Source organism: Triticum dicoccoides, chromosome 5A (genome assembly GCF_002162155.2).
Source record: "Triticum dicoccoides isolate Atlit2015 ecotype Zavitan chromosome 5A, WEW_v2.0, whole genome shotgun sequence".
Classification (NCBI taxonomy): Eukaryota; Viridiplantae; Streptophyta; class Magnoliopsida; order Poales; family Poaceae; genus Triticum; species Triticum dicoccoides.
The window spans coordinates 537,525,203-537,537,913 of NC_041388.1; positions in this window are offsets into that span (position 1 = coordinate 537,525,203).

The window sequence follows — 12,711 nt, forward strand, 5'->3', positions numbered from 1 at the left end:
TGGAGGGGTGCCCGTGGAGGGGTGGATGAACATGACCCCGTGGTGTGGAGAGCTGGATGAATAGTAGACGTTGGAGGGGTGGTTGAACAGGACGTGGAGGGCTGGATGAACAGTAGACGGTGGAGGGGTGCCCGTGGAGGGATGGTTGAACAGGACCCCGTGGTGTGGAGGGCTGGATGAACAGTAGACGGTGGAGGGGTGGTTGAACAGTAGCCGGTGGAGTAGCGCACGGTGGAGGCTGGATGAACAGGAGCCCATGGAGGCTGGATGAACAGGAGCCCGTGGAGGCTGTAGGAGGTCGACGGTGGAGATGAACAATATCCCGTGGAGTCCCGTTTTGCGGTACGCGACACCCCTCCCGATGAACATGACCCCCGTTTCGACCGTAGCGCTCCAACACAAGTCTGTTTCGTCCGTTTTGCGGTACGCCACACCCCTCCCGATCAACAGGACCCCCGTTTCAACCGTAGGAGGTCTGTTTCCTCCGTTTTGCGGTAGGCCAGACCCCTCCCGATGAACAGGATCCCGTTTCGAACGTGGCCGGTCGAACACAAGGCCGTTTCCTCCGTTCTGCGGTACGTCAGGCCTCGTTTCCATCGCCTGTTCCGTCCAAGCCCTCCCGATGAACACGACGCATTCTGTTGCCTCCCCATGAACACGACGACGATGCTGTTTCTCCGTTCCGACCCAGCCACGTACACGAGCCCTGGCCGTACGTATGCGCGAGTAGGCGTTCGAGACCCCGCCCGTATGTACACATACGTGGCTGTATTTTCTTTCTTGCACCCTCGCCGCTGTACGTACATGTAAATGCTACGTGCGCGCCTTTATTACGACACGTGTGCGCCTTTACTACGACATATGCACGCCTCTACATCGACCAGTATGTATGTACACGTTCGCGACCAGAATGACAACGCTACGTACGCTTCGACCAGGTGGGTCCCGACTGTCAGGCACTTCCTTGCCTGCGAATGTTGGGTAACGTAGTAATTTCAAAATTTTCCTACGCACACGCAAGATCATGGTGATGCATAGGAACGAGAGGGGAGAGTGCGATCTACGTACCCTTGTAGACCGACAGTGGAAGCATTAGCACAACGCGGTTGATGTAGTCGTACGTCTTCACGGCCCGACCGATCAAGCACCGAAACTACGACACCTCCGAGTTTTAGCACACGTTCAGCTTGATGACGATCCCCGGACTCCGATCCAGCAAAGTATCGGGGAAGAGTTCCGTTAGCACGACGGCGTGGTGACGATCTTGATGTACTACCGTCGCAGGGCTTCGCCTAAGCACCGCTACAATATTATCGAGGATTATGGTGGAAGGGGGCACCGCACACGGCTAAGAATACGATCACGTGGATCAACTTGTGTGTCTAGGGGTGCCCCCTACCCATGTATATAAAGGAGCAAGGGGAGGAGGCCGGCCGGCCCTATGGCGCGCCAAGGAGGAGTCCTCCTCCTAGTAGGAGTAGGACTCCTACTAGGAGGGGGAAGGAAGTGGGGAGGGAGAAGGAAAGGGGGCGCCGCCCCCTCTCCTAGTCCAATTCGGACCAGGGGGAGGAGGCGCGTGGCCCACCCTGGCTGACCTTCTCTCTCTCCACTAAGGCCCATATGGCCCATTACTTCTCCCGGTAGGGTTCCGGTAACCCTCCGGCTCTCTGGTTTTCTCCAAAATCACCCAGAACACTTCCGGTGTCTGAATATAGCCTTCCACTATATCAATCTTTATGTCTCGACCATTTCGAGACTCCTCGTTATGTCCGTGATCACATCTGGGACTCCGAACTAACTTTGGTACATCAAAACTCATAAACTCATAATATAAATGTCATCGAAACCTTAAGCGTGCGGACCCTACGGGTTCGAGAACAATGTAGACATGACCGAGACACGTCTCCAGTCAATAACCAATAGCGGAACCTGGATGCTCATATTGGCTCCTACATATTCTACGAAGATCTTTATCGGTCAGACCACATAACAACATACGTTGTTCCCTTTGTCATCGGTATGTTACTTGCCCGAGATTCGATCGTCGGTATCTCAATACCTAGTTCAATCTCGTTACCGGCAAGTCTCTTTACTCATTTCGTAATACATCATCTCGCAACTAACTCATTAGTTGCAATGCTTGCAAGGCTTATGTGATGTGCATTACCAAGAGGGCCCAGAGATACCTCTCCGACAATCGGAGTGACAAATCCTAATCTCGAAATACGCCAACCCAACATTTACCTTCGGAGACACCTATAAAGTTCCTTTATAATCACCTAGTTACGTTGTGACGTTTGGTAGCACACAAAGTGTTCCTCTGGCAAACGGGAGTTGCATAATCTCATAGTCATAGGAATATGTATAAGTCATGAAGAAAGCAATAGCAACATACTAAACGATCGGGTGCTAAGCTAATGGAATGGGCCATGTCAATCACATCATTCTCCTAATAATGTGATCCCGTTAATCAAATGACAACACATGTCTATGGTTAGGAAACATAACCATCTTTGATTAACGAGCTAGTCAAGTAGAGACATACTAGTGACGTTTAGTTTGTCTATGTATTCACACAAGTATTATGTTTCCAGATAATACAATTCTAGCATGAATAATAAACATTTATCATGATATAAGGAAATAAAATAATAACATTATTATTGTCTCTAGGGCATATTTCCTTCAGTCTCCCACTTGCACTAGAGTCAATAATCTAGATTACACAGTAATGATTCTAACACCCATGGAGCTTTGTTGCTGATCATGTTTTGCTCGTGGAAGAGGCTTAGTCAACGGGTCTGCAACATTCAGATCCGTATGTATCTTGCAAATCTCTATGTCTCCCACTTGGACTAGATCCCGGATGGAATTGAAGCATCTCTTGATGTGCTTGGTTCTCTTGTGAAATCTGGATTCCTTTGCCAAGGCAATTGCACCAGTATTGTCACAAAAGATTTTCATTGGACCTGATGCACTAGGTATGACACCTAGATCGGATATGAACTCCTTCATCCAGACTCCTTCGTTTGCTGCTTCCGAAGCCGCTATGCACTCCGCTTCACATGTAGATCCCGCCACAACGCTTTGTTTAGAACTGCACCAACTGACAGCTCCACCGTTTAATGTAAACACGTATCCGGTTTGCGATTTAGAATCGTCTGGATTAGTGTCAAATCTTGTATCAACGTAACCATTTATGATGAGCTCCTTGTCACCTCCATATATGAGAAACATATCCTTAGTTCTTTTCAGGTATTTCAGGATGTTCTTGACCGCTGTCCAGTGATCCACTCCTGGATTACTTTGGTACCTTCCTGCTAGACTTATAGTAAGACACACATCATGTCTGGTACACAACATTGCATACATGATAGAGCCTATGGCTGAAGCATAGGGAACATCTTTCATTTTCTCTCTATCTTCTGCATTGGTCGGGCATTGAGTCTTACTCAATTTCACACCTTGTAACACAGGCAAGAATCCTTTCTTTGCTTGATCCATTTTGAACTTTTTCAAAACTTTGTCAAGGTATGTGCTTTGTGAAAGTCCAATTAAGCGTCTTGATCTGTCTCTATAGATCTTAATGCCCAATATGTAAGCAGTTTCACCGAGGCGTTTCATTGAAAAACTCTTATTCAAGTATCCCTTTATGCTATCCAGAAATTCTATATCATTTCCGATTAGTAATATGTCATCTACATATAATATCAGAAATGCTACAGAGCTCCCACTCACTTTCTTGTAAATACAGGCTTCTCCAAAAGTCTGTACAAAACCAAATGCTTTGATCACACTATCAAAGCGTTTATTCCAACTCCGAGAGGCTTGCACCAGTCCATAAATGGATCGCTGGAGCTTGCACACTTTGTTAGCTCCCTTTGGATCGACAAAACCTTCCGGCTGCATCATATACAACTCTTCTTTCAGAAATCCATTCAGGAATGCAGTTTTGACATCCATCTGCCAAATTTCATAATCATAAAATGCGGCAATTGCTAACATGATTCGGACAGACTTAAGCATCGCTACGGGTGAGAAGGTCTCATCGTAGTCAATCCCTTGAATTTGTCGAAAACCTTTTGCGACAAGTCGAGCTTTGTAGACAGTAACATTACCGTCAGCGTCATTCTTCTTCTTGAAGATCCATTTATTCTCAATTGCTTGCCGATCATTGGGCAAGTCAACCAAAGTCCATACTTTGTTCTCATACATGGATCCCATCTCAGATTTCATGGCTTTAAGCCATTTTGCGGAATCTGGGCTCACCATCGCTTCTCCATACTTTGTAGGTTCATCATGATCTAGTAGCATGACTTCTAGAACAGGATTACCGTACCACTCTGGTGCGGATCTTACTCTGGTTGATCTACGAGGTTCAGTAGTATCTTGTTCTGAAGCTTCATGATCATCATCATTAGCTTCCTCACTAATTGGTGTAGGTGTCACAGAAACTGGTTTCTGTGATGTACTACTTTCCAATAAGGGAGCAGGTACAGTTACCTCATCAAGTTCTACTTTCCTCCCACTCACTTCTTTCGAGAGAAACTCCTTCTCTAGAAAGTTTCCGAATTTAGCAACAAAAGTTTTGCCTTCGGATCTGTGATAGAAGGTGTATCCAATAGTTTCCTTTGGATATCCTATGAAGACACATTTCTCCGATTTGGGTTCGAGCTTATCAGGTTGAAGCTTTTTCACATAAGCATCGCAACCCCAAACTTTCAGAAACGACAACTTTGGTTTCTTGCCAAACCATAGTTCATAAGGCGTCGTCTCAACGGATTTTGATGGTGCCCTATTTAACGTGAATGCGGCCGTCTCTAGAGCATAACCCCAAAATGATAGCGGTAAATCAGTAAGAGACATCATAGATCGCACCATATCAAGTAAAGTACGATTACGACATTCGGACACACCATTACGCTATGGTGTTCCAGGTGGCGTGAGTTGCGAAACTATTCCGCATTGTTTCAAATGTACACCAAACTCGTAACTCAAATATTCTCCTCCACGATCAGATCGTAGGAATTTTATTTTCTTGTTACGATGATTTTCAACTTCACTCTGAAATTCTTTGAACTTTTCAAATGTTTCAGACTTGTGTTTCATTAAGTAGATATACCCATATCTGCTTAAGTCATTTGTGAAGGTGAGAAAATAACGATATCCGCCACGAGCCTCAACATTCATTGGACCACATACATCTGTATGTATGATTTCCAAAAAATCTGTTGCTCTCTCCATAGTACCGGAGAACGGTGTTTTTGTCATCTTACCCATAAGGCACGGTTCGCAAGTACCAAGCGATTCATAATCAAGTGGTTCCAAAAGTCCATCAGTATGGAGTTTCTTCATGCGCTTTACACCGATATGACCCAAACGGCAGTGCCACAAATAAGTTGCACTATCATTATCAACTCTGCATCTTTTGGCTTCAACATTATGAATATGTGTATCACTACTATCGAGATTTAATAAGAATAGACCACTCTTTAAAGGGTGCATGATCATAAAAGATATTACTCATATAAATAGAACAACCATTATTCTCTGATTTAAATGAATAACCGTCTCGCATCAAACAAGATCCACATATAATGTTCATGCTTAACGCTGGCACCAAATAACAATTATTTAGGTCTAATACTAATCCAGAAGGTAGATGTAGAGGTAGCGTGCCAACCGCGATCACATCGACTTTGGAACCATTTCCCACGCGCATCGTCACCTCGTCCTTAGCTAATCTTCGCTTAATCCGTAGTCCCTGTTTCGAGTTGCAAATGTTAGCAACAGAACCAGTATCAAATACCCAGGTGCTACTGCGAGCATTAGTAAGGTACACATCAATAACATGTATATCACATCTACCTTTGTTCACCTTGCCATCCTTCTTATCCGCCAAATACTTGGGGCAGTTCCGCTTCTAGTGACCAGTCTGCTTGCAGTAGAAGCACTCAGTTTCAGGCTTAGGTCCAGGTTTGGGTTTCTTCTCTTGAGGAGCAACTTGCTTGCTGTTCCTTTTGAAGTTCCCCTTCTTCTTCCCTTTGCCCTTTTTCTTGAAACTAGTGGTCTTGTTGACCATCAACACTTGATGCTCCTTCTTGATTTCTACCTCCGCAGCTTTCAGCATTGCGAAGAGCTTGGGACTAGTCTTATTCATCCCTTGCATATTATAGTTCATCGCGAAGCTCTTGTAGCTTGGTGGCAGTGATTGGAGAATTCTGTCAATGACGCAATCATCTGGAAGATTAACTCCCAATTGAATCAAGTGATTATTATACCCAGACATTTTGAGTATATGCTCACTGACAGAACTGTTCTCCTCCATCTTGCAGCTATAGAACTTATTGGAAACTTCATATCTCTCAATCCGGGCATTTGCTTGAAATATTAACTTCAACTCCTGGAACATCTCATATGCTCCATGATGTTCAAAATGTCGTTGAAGTCCCGATTCTAAGCCGTAAAGCATGGCACACTGAACTATCGAGTAGTCATCAGCTTTGCTCTGCCAGACGTTCATAACATCTGGTGTTGCTCCGACAGCAGGCCTGGCACCCAGCGGTGCTTCCAGGATGTAATTCTTCTATGCAGCAATGAGGATAATCCTCAAGTTACGGACCCAGTCCGTGTAATTGCTACCATCATCTTTCAACTTTGCTTTCTCAAGGAACGCATTAAAATTCAACGGAACAATATCACGGGCCATCTATCTACAATCAAACATAAACAAGCAAGATACTATCAGGTACTAAGTTCATGATAAATTTAGGTTCAATTAATCATATTACTAAAGAACTCCCACTTAGATAGACATCCCTCTAATCCTCTAAGTGATTGCGTGATCCAAATCAACTAAACCATGTCCGATCATCGCGTGAGATGGAGTAGTTTCATTGGTGAACATCGCTATGTTGATCATATCTACTATATGATTCACGCTCGACCTTTCGGTCTCCGTGTTCCGAGGCCATATCTGTATATGCTTGGCTCGTCAAGTATAACCTGAGTATTCTGCGTGTGCAACTATTTTGCACCCGTTGTATTTGAACGTAGAGCCTATCACACCCGATCATCATGTGGTGTCTCAGCATAAAGAACTTTCGCAACGGTGCATACTCAGGGAGAACACTTCTTGATAATTAGTGAGAGATCATCTTAAAATGCTACCGTCAATCAAAGCAAGATAAGATGCATAAAAGATAAACATCTCATGCAATCAATATAAGTGACATGATATGGCCATCATCATCTTGTGCTTGTGATCTCCATCTTCGAAGAACCGTCGTGATCACCATCGTCACCGGCGCGACACCTTGATCATCATCGTAGCATCGTTGTCGTCTCGCCAATCTTATGTTTCCACGACTATCGCTACCGCTTAGTGATAAAGTAAAGCATTACAGCGCAATTGCATTGCATACAATAAAGCGACAACCATATGGCTCCTGCCAGTTGCCGATAACTTGGTTACAAAACATGATCATCTCATACAATAAAATTTTGGCATCATGTCTTGCCCATATCACATCACAACATGCCCTGCAAAAACAAGTTAGACGTCCTCTACTTTGTTGTTGCAAGTTTTACGTGGCTGCTACGGGCTTAAGCAAGAACCAATCTTACCTACGCATCAAAACCACAACGATAGTTTGTCAAGTTGGTGCTGTTTAACCTTCACAAGGACCGGGCGTAGCCACACTCGGTTCAACTAAAGTTGGAGAAACTATCACCCGCTAGCCACCTTTGTGCAAAGCACGTCGGGAGAACCGGTCTCTCATAAGCGTACGCGTAATGTCGGTCCGGGCCGCTTCGTCCAACAATACCGCCGAACCAAAGTATGACATGCTGGTAAGCAGTATGACTTATATCGCCCACAACTCACTTGTGTTCTACTCGTGCATATAACATCAACACATAAAACCTAGGCTCGGATGCCCCTGTTGGGTAACGTAGTAATTTCAAAATTTTCCTACGCACACGCAAGATCATGGTGATGCATAGCAACGAGAGGGGAGAGTGCAATCTACGTACCCTTGTAGACCGACAGCGGAAGCGTTAGCACAATGCGGTTGATGTAGTCATACGTCTTCACGGCGCGACCGATCAAGCACCGAAACTACGGCACCTCCGAGTTCTTGGCACATGTTCAGCTCGATGACGATCCCCGGACTCTGATCCAGCAAAGTATCAGGGAAGAGTTCCGTCAGCACGACGGCGTGGTGACGATCTTGATGTACTACCGTCGCAGAGCTTCGCCTAAGCACCGCTACAATATTATCGAGGATTATGGTGGAAGGGGGCACCGCACACGGCTAATAATACAATCACGTGGATCAACTTGTGTGTCTAGGGGTGCCCCTGCCCCCGTATATAAAGGAGCAAGGGGAGGAGGCCGGCCGGCCCTATGGCGTGCCAAGGAGGAGTCCTCCTCCTAGTAGGAGTAGGACTCCTACTAGGAGGGGGAAGGAAGTGGGGAGGGAGAAGGAAAGGGGGGCGCTGCCCCACTTCTCCTAGTCCAATTCGGACCAGGGAGAGGAGGCGCGCGGCCCACCCTGGCTGCCCTTCTCTCTCTCCACTAAGGCCCATATGGCCCATTACTTCTCCCGGTAGGGTTCCGGTAACCCTCCGGCTCTCCGGTTTTCTCCGAAATCACCCGGAACACTTCCGGTGTCCGAATATAGCCTTCCAATATATCAATCTTTATGTCTCGACCATTTCGAGACTCCTCGTTATGTCCGTGATCACATCCGGGACTCCGAACTAACTTCGGTACATCAAAACTCATAAACTCATAATATAAATGTCATCGAAACCTTAAGCGTGCGGACCCTACGGGTTCGAGAACAATGTAGACATGACCGAGACACGTCTCCGGTCAATAACCAATAGCGGAACCTGGATGCTCATATTGGATCCTACATATTCTATGAAGATCTTTATCGGTCAGACCGCATAACAACATACATTTTTCCCTTCGTCATCGGTATGTTACTTGCCCGAGATTCGATCGTCGGTATCTCAATACCTAGTTCAATCTCGTTATCGGCAAGTCTCTTTACTCATTTCGTAATACATCATCTCGCAACTAACTCATTAGTTGCAATGCTTGCAAGGCTTATGTGATGTGCATTACCGAGAGGGCCCAGAGATACCTCTCTGACAATCGGAGTGACAAATCCTAATCTCGAAATACGCCAACCCAACATTTACCTTCGGAGACACCTGTAGAGCTCCTTTATAATCATCCAGTTATGTTGTGACGTTTGGTAGCACACAAAGTGTTCCTCTGGCAAACGGGAGTTGCATAATCTCATAGTCATAGGAATATGTATAAGTCATGAAGAAAGCAATAGCAACATACTAAACGATCGGGTGCTAAGCTAATGGAATCGGTCATGTCAATCACATCATTCTCCTAATAATGTGATCCCGTTAATCAAATGACAACACATGTCTATGGTTAGGAAACATAACCATCTTTGATTAATGAGCTAGTCAAGTAGAGACATACTAGTGACATTTAGTTTGTCTATGTATTCACACAAGTATTATGTTTTCGGATAATACAATTCTAGCATGAATAATAAACATTTATCATGATATAAGGAAATGAAATAATAACATTATTATTGTCTCTAGGGCATATTTCCTTCAGCGAAGATGTAGTTGGTGGGTCCCAGCAGTCAGGGGGCGAATCGTTTTTTTCCCGGACGCACTTCCTTGCGTGCGAAGATGTAGCTGGTGGGTCCCAGCAGTTAGGGGGAAACATTTTTTTTGTGAAATACGGTGGCCCGTCTGGTGGTTCCCGCTGTCAGGTGGAGGAATAATTATTTTGCATGTAATAAGGAGGCACTTCCTTGCTGCGGCCGTGGACCCAACTGTCAGCCTCTCCACGTACAGTCCACGTCCGATGGAAGCCGTTCCTTGACCATGTTGAACACGCCGCGCCGAGAGCACCAGGGCGGTGGACAATGGCGAGGCCTAGGAAGGGGACGACGCGGAGCCGGGGAAGACGCGACAGTGGATGCCCACGCATAGAGGAGTACGAAGGTTCACTGGTTTGCTGTGGTGTGAGGCTGCCGTCGCCGTAGAATAACAGGGGGTGTGGGTGAGTAGAGGGATGGCCTGGCCAGCGGTGGGAGTAGTAGGGGGCGGTGAGGCCTCCACCGCATCGCAGCCGGCCATGGGAGGCAGGAGCACGAGACACGACCGGCGTTGGTTTGGGCGGCTAGAGCAAAAAGACCAGAGCACTACGGCCATTGGATGGACATCGTACGGTCACTGGAGCTAGAATCGTGCATATTGACTAAGTTGACAAAGCCCTCCATCCCCGTCAAGTTAGTAGGCCCACAAGTCAGCCTGCCACTATATTGGGTCCCAGCTAACAGGGGGAGTATTCATTTTTTGTGTGTAATAAGGAGGCACTTCCTTGCATGCGAAGATATAACTCGTGGGTCCGAGCTGTCAGCGGCGGTAACGTTTTTTTTTCATGAAATACAGAGGCCCTTTCGGTGGGTCCCTGATGTCAGGTGGAGGAATCATTATTTTGCACGTAATAAGGAGGCATTTCATTGCGTGCGGCCGTGGACCCAGCTGTCGTCCTCTGCACGTAAAGTCCACTTCAGATGCATGTCGGTCGTTGACCAGGCCGCGCCGAGAGCACCAGGGCGGTGGACAACGGCGAGGCCTAGGAAGGGAACGACACGGAGGCAGGGAAGACTCGGTAGTTGTTTCCCACACGGAGGGGAGTGCGACTGTACGAGGGTTTACTGGTACGTCTGCCGTCGCCGGAGAATAACAGCAGGTGTGGGTGAGTAGAGGGATGGCTAGGCCAGCGAAGGGAGTACGGTTGGGCAGTGAGGTCTGCGCGGCAGCAGAGCCGGCCGTGGGGAGGCGGGAGCAGGCAGTCCCGCCGGTGCCTATTTGAGCGGCTGGAGCAGGAAGAGCAGAGATTGAAGAAGCATGACGGCCGTTGGATGGCCATCCAACAGTCACTGCTTGTGCGTCAATCTTTTTTTAGGAAAGCCTCAAATCTGTGGAAAACAGCATACGACCCATTTGCTAATTCTTAAGGTTTTTTTGGAGCCCATATTATTTTTGTTAGCATTACAACCCATATTGTGGCTACGATTAAAAAATTATACGAAATTTTGCATATTTCGGTGCGGTCCAAACTGTTTTTAATCCCCAAATTCCGACTCACATTCAAACTGATTTTAAAAATAAATGTATATCAATATACAATCCAACAAATTCTCCATGCATAAAAATTAATGTAATTTAAAATCTCAAAATGAAAGAAAAAAGATATTTGAAACTAGTTGCCGGTTTGATGTGTTTTAAAAATGTACATCCCATTTCTCCTTACTAATGGGCCATTTTCTCGGCCAGCCGAATGAAAGCTCTCTTCGTCTTGAAAGATTTGCAGCCCAACATGCCTGACAAAGCGACTTACTTGGCAAATCACAAAAAAACTGGGTTGTGGTCGTGGACCTAGCTGTCAGTCCATTTGTTTTTCTAGTCCATTTGGTGGGCTGGGTGAAACAATGATGTAGCATCTATGCAGCCCATTTAAATCCCATTTGCATTTTTCTCGAAGCCGCAGACTTGCCGGGCTGGGTAAAAATATCATGTTGGGCTAGACGGAGAAATGTTATAAAAACATAAACACATGATTGCACATCAGTAAAATCTTTGCAAGCTTATGTACGCAATCACTAGGAGTTAACTTGCCAAGTTATATATAAACAATTATTATTATCATTTTGTAAGAACTTTCAACTTACGAAATAAAATATCATTTTAATTCGATGAGTTAATAGTATGTGGGGTATTATTATTTTTTAGGCTAGACGTGGGACAGTTGAGTTGGTTCTAGGGGAAAGTACTGGGAGAAAACTCAGTTTACATCGAAAAAGAAGTGGGAGAAAATTCAGAGACCTGCTGGGTCCACCTGAGGAGGGGAATATGTTGGGAGGAAGGAGATTCAAAGCACGGCAACCGAGTGAACTAGTTTTTTTATGGACAAGTGAACTAGTTTACATACATAAGCAAATTGCCACTAAAAAAGCAATCAGGTTAATGGGTTCTGAAAAGAAATATTTCGGACAAAACAGATAATTAATTACGACACATAGGCTAATGCATGAAACACTCACATGATAAAGGTGCTTATAAACAGGTAAAGTACAACATCTAGACCTTCCTGGCACGCTTGATCATGATGCTGCGGCTGTCCGTGTACTCGTCGGTTACGGGAAGCAGACACGCCCTCATGTCCAAGATCTGCATGTACATGTTGTAGCATGCGTATGCGCCCTTGGCCGCGTAGGTTATGTAGGCTAGATTCAGAGGTACCTCCCACGTGTTCAGGTCGTCTTCTTTCATGTTGGCGTATCAGGGGTCGATGATGGTCTCAGCGAGGTCAACCACGGAGTCCTTCTCCTGCCCGTTGCTGATGATCTTGTATTGCTTCTGGATGTCGACAAGCTTGTTGCACCAGATGGCCGAATCATCGCGTTCTTCCTTCTCTCCACCGTAGCGAAGGTGCAGTCGGTGCTGCCGATGAAACGTGCGAATGCTCCAGAACCTGGTGCAGCCATAGGACTGAGGCGAGGCAGAGCTTCACCGAGTACGTATTGTTGGTGTACATCACATTCAACTTGGTGCAGCCATAGGAATGAACGGCGATCTCAAAGGGGAACTCCT